Raw genomic sequence first — 12,575 nt, 5'->3', positions numbered from 1 at the left:
CTATAGTTAGCTGTCTCTAATGATTTGCCTCTCTCTCTGTCTTTATCTTATTTTTCAGAAGATTCTTAAATACAGAGAATAAATTGGTGGTTGCCAGAGGGAAGGTGGGTAGGGGATGAGTAAAAGATAAAGAGATTAAGAGTACAGTTATCTTGATGAGCACTGAGAAATGTACAGAATTGTTAAATGATTATATTGTATACCTGAAACTAATATAATATCGTATATTAATTTTACATGAATAGTATGTGTGAATATATATAAATAGTATATATATATATATAACTCTGTGTGTGTATGTGTGTGTGTGTATGTGTGTATAACAAATATTTATTAAGTACCTACCGTGTGCTACATTCTGGGAAAACAAAGAAACTGAAACTCATAGTTTAGTGTATTATTCTCAATTTTTTTGTACATCATAAAGCTCATGGGGAAGGATTGTTAAAATATAGATTCCCATGTTCTACTCTCAGAGATTTTACGGTCAGATGAAGGATTTGGGATCTAGATTTTTAATTAGATTATTGGATGATTCTGATGCAGATGAACCAAGAACCATACTTTGATTCTCAATGGTTCAATGGCAGAGGCAAATATATTAATATTAAGTTTAAAAAGTGAAACAAGCAGCTGATTGATTAGGGTGGTTGAGAAGGCTTCTGGTGGTGATGATTGTAATGAAAAATAGAAGAAAGGCAGGCGGGGACAAGAGGCCCCACCCTAAGAGGAAAGCCCCCATAAGAGGATTTTCCACCACCCTGGATGGAGCCCTTCACCCTTTCCCGAGTGATAGGTAGTTGACAAAAATCTGATAGGGTAACAGGCACATGGAGAGTTAATTGGATTAAGAAAGCCTGCCAACAACCCCATAAAACCCCCTAGACTTAGAAACTCAGGACCTTCTCAGGTCCCTTCCCTTTTCAAGAGCTTTGTACTATCGGTCAATAAACTACTTTGCTGCCCAACACTCTTCATCTGGTCTACCTCTTCATTCTTAAAAAGCAGCATGACCAAGAACCATGGACACCAAAGAAAACGAAATCCCACATCGATTGTATGTGAAATCACCTTATGGATAGAGAGGGATTCCAGACCCAGACTCAGAGTGGAGATTGTGCCAGGGACCCTTCCCAAGAGTGATGAAGGCTTAGAAGTGTATGAAGAGGGTGCAAGGGAGGATGGGTGGGAGGGGTGGGGGACCAGAACTCAAGGCTTAGGAGTGTTTGGTAATCAATTATAATTTCTCAGTCTGTGAGACAAGGAATATGGAGTAAACCCAGGGCATATAGAATGAACTCAAATCACCTGAGTGACTGGCTGAATATTATATTTTTGTCCAGTGGTTCCCCAACTTTAGCAGGAACCAGAATCACCCAGAAGACTAGCAGCTCTACTCTCAGAGATTCCAATTGAGTGGGTTTGCGATGAGTTCCAGAATTTACTTGTAATTTATAACAAATTCTCTAATAAGGCTCATTGTGCTAGTCAGGTGACCACACTTTGAGAAACATTGGCTTTTTTTCTGAGAATGAGGAGTGTAGAGAAATAGGTATGTGGAGGATGATGATGACTTTGACTGGTATGTTGAGTTTCAAATGCAAATGGATATTTGGTTAGAGACGCTCTTGAAAGAAAGAAAGAAAAAAGAAACAAAGAAAGAAAGAAACAAAGAAAGAAAGAAGAGAGAGAGAGAGAAAGAAAGAAAGAAAGAAAGAAAGAAAGAAAGAAAGAAAGAAAGAAAGAGAAGAAAGAAAGAAAGGCTTGGATTTTAGGAAAGAAGACAGGGCTCAAGGCCTCTGTGGAATCATAAGCATGTATGTAATATTATATGCATAAGGTTACTCTACAATGGCAGAAACATGAAAATGGCTGGGAAACTCGTATAAAGAAGGTTGAAGAAATGTATAATATAAAAGAATGAGAAAGAATAGAGAGCAGGAAGGCTGGACAAGAATAATGTCAGGAGATCCCAAAGAGGAGAGAAGAGAGAATGGAAGACAGTCAACAGAGTCAGAGGCTTCTTAGAAGTTAAGCCAAATGTATTCCAAAAATAGTCCCTTAGATTTGCCAGTTAACAGTTCTTCAGTGGCCTTCAGTGAGTCTGCTTTTATTGAGGTGAAATCCATATAACAAAATTATTTTAAAGTGAACAATTCAGTGCTACTTAATATATTTACAGGGTTGTACAAGCACCACCTCTATCTAGCTCCAAAAATGTTCATCATCCCCAAAGGACGCCCCATCTTATTAAGCAGTCCATGGCAAACCCACTTTACTTTCCGTGTCTACCTCTTCTGGATATTTCATGTAAATGGAATCATACAACATGTGACCTTTTCACAATGTTCTGGGCACTAAGAATACAAGAGTGACTAAACCAGAGAAGGTTCCATCGTCCTATAGTTCACACTCTAGTTGGAGATACACAAGTAAAAAACCTGGCAAAAGGTACAATTTTAGGTATTGATGCATGCTAGAGAGAGAAAAAGGATACAGAGAGATGAATAAGGATATAAACCAGGTATACTTCTTTAAAGAGATAATATCTAAGCAGAGACCTGAACCAAGTGAGGGAGTGACCCATAATACATCCAGGAGAAGAGATTTGAGGTGAAGAAAGCAGAAAGAGCCAAGACTTGAAATTTTTTTTTTTTAATTTTTTGGAAGAAGTTTAATCAAAGGCAGCCAGAGGCATGTAAATGAATTTGAGTACATTTACAATATTAAATTTATCATGGACATGCAAAATAAAAAAAAAAGACTTGTAAATAAATGCAATATGACTGATAATGATTTCGTTAATTGATCTCCAAACAAACTTTTAACTTAAGGCACTTTTATTTTGCCAACAAAGAACAATGAACATTAAGGTAAAACTGTCTACCATAAAATGACAAGCCTGGGGTGTGGGGAATGGGTAGAAGTGGGAGCGTAACAATTGTAATATTGTAGAATTTTTTGACTCCAAAGAACCAATTTTTACCCCCTTAAGGGCAATACAACTTTACTGAGAAAAGAATGCACCCACTGAACTGTAATGCCTCTCACAAACACATAACTCATGGTAAAATTCCTTGTAAACAAATCATATAAATACATACATACATACATATATACATGTATGTATACATATTCGCTTAATAAATATAATTTACTTAATATTTACATATTAAGTAAATATATATGTATACATAAATATGTATATAAATATGTATGTATACATAAATATGTATGTATTTATTACATATTAAGTAAATATGTATACATACATATTTACTTTTTTCTTGTAAATAATGCCTTTTTTTTTAGGATTTTATTTATTTATTTGAGAGAGAGACAGAGAGAGAGAAAGAGCCCAAGCAGGGACTGAGTAGGGAGCCTGATGTGGGAGTTGATCCCAGGACTCTGGGATTAGGATTTGAGCCGAAAGCAAATGCTTAACCAACTGAGCCTCCCAGGTGTCCCTAAGTAATGTTTTTTAAATAAACACTTTTATTGTAAAATTTTCTTACAAATAAGAGAATAAAAAGGATAAGTCAATGACTTGATGAGACTGCCTTTTGATTTGAAGATAGAGAAGACCTGAATGTTTTTCAAGAATAAGGCAGAAAGATGGTAAGACTGAAGATAGAGAGTAGATAAACCCTTATCAGATAAAAGGGAAGGCCTAGAGGAGACAGAAAATAGGCTTAAGAACCCAGGTGGATTATTCAATTCATTAGAAAAGACTGGAGGCGTGTTTCATTTTGAAATTGTACCTGTTCCAGGGCGGATAAGGATGAGTAGATATGGGAGCAAGGGAAGTTGAGGGATTTTGTGCCCAAAGGCTTCAGATTGTGTGAAATAAATACAAGGCAGACATGACAAGTTGGGAGCCAATGAGAAGGGAGTCAACTTGGTAAAAGGTGGGAGTCATTTGTTATGAAGAGAGAGAAATGCAGCTAACTCAGAACAAGGGTAAGAATTATTAGACAACTTTGAGAGTCCCACTGACATTTAAACCAATGTCTCTAATCCAGGGGAAAACATTCTGAGTGACAGTAGAACAGAGTAGGGATCTGGACAGTCACATAGCATTCATGACGCAAACTGACAGATGGTGATGGGGAAGCAGAAACAGGATCTCCTTTCTTTCTTATGAAAGATAGACAAATTTTTAAAGATTATTTATTTATTTATTCATGAAAGACACAGAGAGGCAGAGACACAGGCAGAGAGAGAGGCAGGCTCCATGCAGGGAACCCGACGTGGGACTCGATCCCAGGACCCTGGGCTGAAGGCGATGCTAACCCGCTGAGCCACTGGGGCTGCCCCTCTTTCTTCTTTTCTTTGTAGTCTCTTTGCCAGGCTTCTAGCCCAGCAGCAGGGCTTGAACTCACAACCTTGAGGTCAAGACGTGAGCTGAGGTCAAGGGTTAGAGGCTTACCGGCCCCTCCCCAACCCAGTGGTGATTTTTGACCAGCTTGGTGGGAAGCCAGATGTCACAGAACACTTCTTATCTTTCATAGGAAGTGGAATGGTTGGGTCTTAAGGCATTCATAAAATCTGTACAGGTTAGAATAGGAGGTAGGTGCTAGGGTTGCTGTTTGCTTTTTGGGTGGAAGGAGACATAATGACAACAGGTGTGCAGGAGATTTAGCCTTTGAAAATATATCACTAATGATATAAACATTCTTCTGTCACTTTTGGCAGAAACTGGATTAATCTTCAGCTGCTCTTTGACACCACTCACTTAAAAGTTTCAGTGACTCATATGCAGAGCTTCAGTAAAGAGAGCAAAGATGTGGGCAAGTCTTTTTTGGCCAGAGCAAAATTGCCAGGTAAAAGGAAATGAGCGCTTGGTACCCAATCCTTGCCCTGACCCCCAGGGAGCTCCACATGCCCAGCTTGGGCCACCTGTGGGATTCCAGGTGCCTACACAAATACTGCTCTCAGGACATATCCGGACACTTCTTTCTTTTCCCATCCTTCCTATTCTGGAAACTTCCTGTTCTGTGACCTTCATTTTAGCAAAGAGAAGAGGAGTAGAAAAAGAAATGTCATGGGAAGAGCAGATAGCAGGAGCTAGGAAGGGCATTCGAGGGCACTTTTCCTGTGCTGTGAAAAAGTGGGATGAAATTAAAGCCTTTCAAATACAGCAAGATGCTGTTTCTTCTTTTCCCCCACTCTCCCCCCACCAACTCAACTTCTGCCCCCAGGAGAAAGATCAAAATAACTTTCTGTGGGATGAAATGCTGACAATGACTTTGGATCCAATTACGTTATCATAACCTGGAAACAACCCTTTCATTTGAGGCTTGCTGAAATAGTGAACTGTGAAACTCAAATCCCAATGTGAGAAATGAAAGAGATTTGAACTCAGGGCTCTTTGGACATTTCCCTCAACATCAAAGCAGATTTTTTAAATCTGAAAAGCAGGATAGCAAAGGGACAGGGATATACTATCTGAAAAATGGTGGAAACAATATCTCATTGGAAATGAAGCCAAGAAAGGAAAAGACAAATAGGTTCAGATTAATGTGAGGCTTGTAATTTATCACAGGATCTGAATTTTGTTTACATTATCACATTTCAGAGTTACTTGGCCCTTCTTATGGTCTAAGTGTTTTCTTCACCTCTGGAAGATGAGAATGAATTAATTACTCAAGGCTGAACACACAGGAGATAGGCGTATGCAAGTACCCATTCACGGTTGAATTAGGAGAGGTAAAGACAGCTCTAAGCACCTCCCACCACCACCAATTTCAAGGGGGAGGAAATATGTCTGGAATTAGGTGAATTCTCCCCCACGTACTGTGGATGGACCGGAGCCATGCAAAGAAGGAATGCTTGAGAAGGAAAGATGAACAACATGTAGATTTTACATGTGTGCACACCTATGTGTCCATACATTTCCCTGCAAACACGCAAACTCCACATGCAGTTTATGTTTGTGTGCACATATTCAGAGTTACATGCATATGCATGTATCGAATTTACAGAGCACACCCAAACAAATACACACCAGATGTGCCAATTTGGAGCTCTGTAAGAAAAAAAAAAATACTATTGAGAAAGAAATGAAACAAGACTTCGAAAGACATTGATCATACTACCAGCTATTCTGGTTTGTGGAGGACATCTCATATGTTTTGCATATGTTTATTTTGGGTAAAAGAAAACTCAGGGGCAACATTACAACTACTTCAAAATTTGGGAGCAATATCATGTGGAAGAAGAATGCGGCTTATTCCATATGGTTTCAGCGGGTAGAAATGAGGCTGAGGCGTAGCAGATTTCTATTCTGAGTGAGAAAGACTTTCTAACAATTAGTACCATACAAAAGAGACATAGATTCTTTCTAAAAGTAGATAATGATCTGCCTTGCTCTTGGAAATGACATGTGGCAGAGGCTGCATGGCCATCTGTCACAAAAGTTGTCGGGGGCACTCTTCCATTTGGTGGGCGTTGGGACTGCAGTCATTTGCTAGGCCATCCCCATTCTGAAATTCAATGCTTTTTGAAAATATATAAACATATTTTGAGGCAAGTCAAGTCAGAGAATGGTTTTGGCTTTATGACTGCTTTTATCTTGTTCAATGACTTGTGAGCCTCTCCCTCCTATCTCAGTAGATCCCACAGATTAGCAGTATTCTTTCCTTCTATTTGATTTCTCTTCTCCGCCTTGCATTTTTTATTTTCTGTTCTTTTTTCCCTTGTATTTCCCTCATCCTGCTTGGGCCCTCTAGACGTGAGGGATGGAGTAAAGGCAGTGTTTGTTGAGAAAGTAAAATGAGGAAGAAAGATGCTTAGCTCAACTTTTATTTTCACTTCAAATTCTGCCTATGTATGAGTACGTGAGTATGTGTATGTGTACGTGTGTGTGTGTAAATCCTCAGTGAGCTGTGCCATTGCTTGGGGAATAAGGCTCATAGTGTTTTTAACCTAGACTATTTCTCTCCCAAGTGGATGTTTGGAAGAGCTGGGGGTTAAAAACCACTTTTAATCATCATAATGCCTGGCGTGATGACTAGCATTTAATGGGAGAAGGGAAGGAATGCTCAGGGTCTTAAAATGGGTGGGGACAGTCTGTCTCATCTAATCACGTATTCTGCTTCCAACAGTGAGGATAGAGTCTCATTCACCCCGTAGGCAAAGACTTTGGAGAGAGATTATCATTTTTTGGTTTTGTGATCTTGGACAAGTACTTTAACTTTTCTGAGCTTTCATTTTTGCCATCTGTACTATGGAGGGTAATAAGGCTGTTGTGAAGAGGCAATGGATTAACAAGTCCCCTGGTCAGAGGAACACAGACAAAGAAAATACACTCAACAAAGGTCAGCAATGATTTTTATTTTTCCGAAATGGCCAGGAATGGGCTATTTGGACTCATTTTACACGTTGAGTATATGTGAGGTTCTACATGCTTTAATCAGTTTTCAGGGAAGTAGAACATAATGAACCAGTATGTAAGAAAGTGAGGCCTATGGACCCTTCAAGTTGTGAAGTGGCTGGAACACCACCATGGATACAGATGCACTTATCATCTGCAAGATAAAATTAGTCTCTCTTTTCCTTCTTGCACATATGCAAAACATCCCTAACCATTTCCCTAGCGCACACATACACACACAGTTGTAATTAATAAAATGTGAATTCATTTAAAGTCCTAGGGGTTTTGTCACTAGATATTTGCTCCGTAAGTGGAAACAAAATTACATTTACAACATATCAGGACAACAGAATTTTTAAAAAGGTTTTTCTTTAATTCTTATGCTTGAACAGGTTGTGATTCATACCACAGACCATTTTTAATCCTACACTGATAATGAAGATTATTTTCTTTTTAAAGAATGACTCAGAAGGCATTTCAAGATTTGTCATATCCCAAGGTCATAATCATGGACTTTAATGATAATTCTGTCATAAACCAGTTCTAGGAGGCACATTTAATTAAGCAGAATCTGCTAGAACATTGTACTGACATAGAAATTCCTTTTAGAAAAAAAAAATCCCTGGCATTAGCTTGTTTACTTTTAATTTTTAATTTATTTTATGTAAACAGAGTCAAGATTCTTCATAATACTATGTATTTGGGTACAATGAACAATATTTCCAATTGATGTTAGCCCTATTTATTTAAGTAAATTCTCTTTCCCATTTTGAGTGGCTATTTGGGGGGAAACACAGGTATATATGACAATATGTGGTCTGAATCATATTATTCCTCTATGAGATGACTATTATATTTTTCTATAAATATATATTGAGAAATGTTAAACTTTTCCCTGCCTTTCCTGGATGCATTTGCTGATCTACCTGTGACACATGTGGCCTGCATGTGTGGATGCCACAAATTCCGTGGAAAGAATGGAGACATTTTATAATATATTAAAATATATATATACCTACTCACTTTTCACTATTGGTTATGTGGATTAAATGACTTCTTACAAGTCAAGGGTTAGAAAAGCACAGACAAGACATTCAACAAGTTTTAGCTACAATTTTGGTATTTCTGAAATGGTTGGAATGAGCTATTTGGATTCCTTTTACATGTTGACCATATGAGAATTTCTGTATGCCTTAACCAGTTTTCAGAGAGCTGGAACATGATGAATCGGCACTCAAAACATTTCATGGAGAGGATGGAAATATTGTATAATTATTAAAATAGGAGTACTCTATGTACCACTCTGTTCCAAGATCTTGATGGTAAGGGCAGCTGTGAATGTTGGGGACAGGAAATTTATGGGAGCTCTATGTACTTTCTGCTCAGTTGTGCTGTGGAAATAAACCTGCCCTAAAAACTAAGGTCTATTGGGGTGCCTGCCTGGCTCAGTCAGTAGAGCATGTGCTGTTGATCTTAGGGTCATGAGTTCAAGCCGCCATGTTGATTGGGCATAGAGTTTTCTGGAAAAAAATAAAGTCTGTTAAATGCTCAAACAGACTACTGGAATTAAGATTGACATAGAAAATAATAATAATAATAATAATAATAATAATAATAATAGAATAATTTAGGGTTTATAAAACCAAAACTTCAAATTATTTCTTTTCTTTCATAATATACCTCCAACCATGATTTGGGTATCATTTGCTTTGTTTTCTTTCATCTTTACTATTCTGTTTGTCAGTGCTTTTGTGCCTTAAGGGTCTAGTTGCGTAAAAAAACAAAACATTGAATAAAGAACCACATGTACAAAATTCTCTTAGAGAGGGGCATCTGGGTGGCTCAGTGGTTGAGCATCTGCCTTTGGCTCAGGTAGTGATCTCTGGGTTCTGGGATTGAGTCCCACATCAGGATCCCTGCCAGGAGCCTGCATCTCCCTCTGCCCATGTCTCTGCGTCTTTCTATGTCTCTCATGAATAAATAAATAAAATCTTAAAAAAAAATAAATTCTTTAAAAAAAAATCTTTTAGGGAGAAAGCCTGATATAGTAAAGTGCAGATAGATTTTGAGGTCACTGGATCTTGAATTTATATCTCAGCTGTGTTGTTTTCTTATGATGGGGCTTAGCCACACCAGAACCCTCATGTGCAAGCTATGGATTTTGATGTTTATTTGTTAGAGCTCTAGTGAAAATTGGATACAAGCAGAGTAAAAACAACTGGCCTTGTATTTGGCACGTAGTAGATGCTTATTACATGCTAGGGTAAGAATTAATGGCAGTTGCCATTTTTTAATTTAACTTCTTGTATTTAAATTCAGTTAGTTAACATATAGGGTATCATTAGTCTTAATTCATCTGTTGCATATAACACCCAGTGCTCATTATATCACGTGCCCTCTTTAATGCCCGTCACCCAGTACCCCAATCCCCTTACCCATCTTCCTTCCAGCAGCTCTCAGTTTGTTTCATATAGTTAAGAGGCTGTTATGGTTTGTTTCCCTCTCTGATTTTGTCTTATTTTATTTTTCCCTCCCTTCTACTATGTTTCTCTGTTTTGTTTCTTAAATTCCACATATGAGTGAAACCATATGATAATTGTCTTTCTCTGATTGACTTATTTTGCTCAACATAATACTCTCCTGTTCTATGCACATTGATATAAATGGTAAGGTTCCATCCTTTTTGATGGCTGAGTAATATTTCATTATCTATCTATCTATCTATCTATCTATCTCTCACATCTTCTTTATCCATTGTATTGATGGACATCTCAGCTTTTTCCATAGTTGGGTTATTGTGGGCATTGCTGCTATAAACATTGGAGGGCAGCTGCCCCTTTAGAGCATAAAGTTTGTATCCTTTAGGTAAATACCTAGTAGTGCAATTGCTGGGTTGTAGGGTAGCTTTATTTGAAACTTTTTGAAGAACCTCTATACTATTTTTCCAGAGTGGCTGTACCAGCTTGCATTCCCACCAACAGTATAAGAGGGTTCCCCTTTCTCCACATCATCACCAAAATTTGTTAATTTTAGCCATTCTGACTGCTGTGAGGTAGGTATCTCATGGTTTTGATTTATATTTCTCTGATGCCGAGTGATATTGAACACTTTTTTCATGTGTCTGTTGGATATTTGTATGTTTTCTGTGGAGAAATGTCTGTTCATGTCTTCTGCCCATTTCTTGACTGGATTATTTGTTCAGAACCTTTGGGATGCTGCAAAGGTGGTCCTAAGAGGGAAGTATACAGCAATACAGGCCTTTCTCAAGAAACAGGAAAAGTCTCAAATACTCAAGCTAACCTTACACTTAAAGGAAGTGGAAAAAGAATAGCAAATAAAGCCTCAACCAAGCATGAGAAGATAAATGATAAAGGTTAGAGCAGAAATTAAGAAGTAGAAGCCAAAAGACCAGAACAGGTCAATGAAACTAGGAGCTGGTTCTTTGAAAGAATTAATAAGATTGATAAACCTCTAGCCAGACTTAACAAAAAGAAAAGAGAAAGGATCCAAATAAATAATCACAAATGAAAGAGGAGAGATTACAACCAACACTGAAGAAATACAAACAATTATAAGAACACATTATGAGCACTATATGCCAACAAATTAGGCAATCTGGAAGAAATGGATGCATTCCTAGAAACATATAAGCTACCAAAACTGAAACAGAAAGAAATAGAAATCCTGAGCAGACCCATAACCAGCAAAGAAATTGAAGCAGTTATCAAAAAACTCCTAACAAAAAAGAGTCCAGGGCCAGATGACTTCCCAGGTGGATGCTATCAAATATTTAAAGAATAATTAATACTTGTTCTTTTGAAGCTGTTTCTATTTTTTGGAAGGAAAACTTCCGTACTTGTTCTATGAGGCCAGCATTACATTGATCCCCAAACCAGCCAAACACCCCACCAAAAAAAAGAGATTTACAGACCAATATCCCTGATGAATGTGGATGCCAAAATCCTCACCAAGATACTAGCCAATAAGATCCAACAATACATTAAAAAGATTATTCACCATGACCAAGTGGGATTTACTCCTGGGCTGCAAGGGTGGTTCAACATTCACAAATCAATCAATGTGATACATCACATTAATAAAAGAAAGCACAAGAACCGTATGATCCTCTCAATTGATGCAGAAAAAGCATTTAGCAAAATGTAACATCCTTTCTTGATTAAAACCCTCCAGAGTGTAGGGATAGAGGAAACATACCTCAATATCATAAAAGCCATCTACAAAAAGCCCAAAGCGAATATCATTCTCAATGGGGGAAAACTGAGAGCTTTTCACTTAAGGTAGGGATCATGACAGGGATGTCCACTCTGACCACTGTTGTTCAACATAGTACTAGAAGTCCTATCTTCAGCAATCAGACAACAAAAAGAAATTTTAAAAAATCCAAATTAGCAAGGAGGAAGTCAAACTCTCCCTCTTTGCAGATGAAATGCTACTTTATGTGGAACACTCAAAAGACTCCACCCCAAAATTGCTAGATCTCATAAAGGAATTCAGCTAAGTTTCAGAATATAAAATCAATGCACAAAAATCAGTTGCATTTCTATACACTAACAATGAGAAAGAAGTAAGAGAAATTAAGGAATGGATCCTATTTATAATTTTACTCAAAACCATAAGATACCCAGGAATAAACCTAACCAAAGAGGCAAAGGATTTGTACTCAGAAAACTACAGAACACTTATGAAAGAAATTAAGGAAGACATGAAATGGAAAAACATTCCATACTCACAGATCTGAAGAACAAATATTGTTAAAATGTCTATGCTACCAAGAGCAATCTACACATTCAATGCAATCCCTATCAAAATTTTAATGACATTTTTCACAGAGCTGGAACAAATAATCCTAAAATTTGTATGATAACAGAAAAGACACTGAATAGCTAAAGGAATGTTGAAAAAGAAAACGAAAGCTGGAGGCATCACAATTCCAGACTTTCAGCTGTATTACAAGCCTGTAATCATCAAGACAGTGTGGTACTGGCACAAAAACAAACACATAGATCAAGGGAACAGAATAGAGAACCCAGAAATGGACCCACAGCTATATAGTCAACTAATCTTTGACAAAGCAGGAAAGAACACCCACTGGAAAAGGGACAGTCTCTTCAACAAATGATGTTGGGAAAATTGGACAGCCACATGCAGAAAAATGAAACTGGACCATTTCCTCACACCA

Source organism: Canis lupus, chromosome 36, assembly GCF_011100685.1.
Source record: "Canis lupus familiaris isolate Mischka breed German Shepherd chromosome 36, alternate assembly UU_Cfam_GSD_1.0, whole genome shotgun sequence".
Taxonomy (NCBI): domain Eukaryota; kingdom Metazoa; phylum Chordata; class Mammalia; order Carnivora; family Canidae; genus Canis; species Canis lupus.
The sequence above is the reverse complement of the archived record's forward strand: the minus strand, read 5'-3'. Positions refer to the sequence as shown.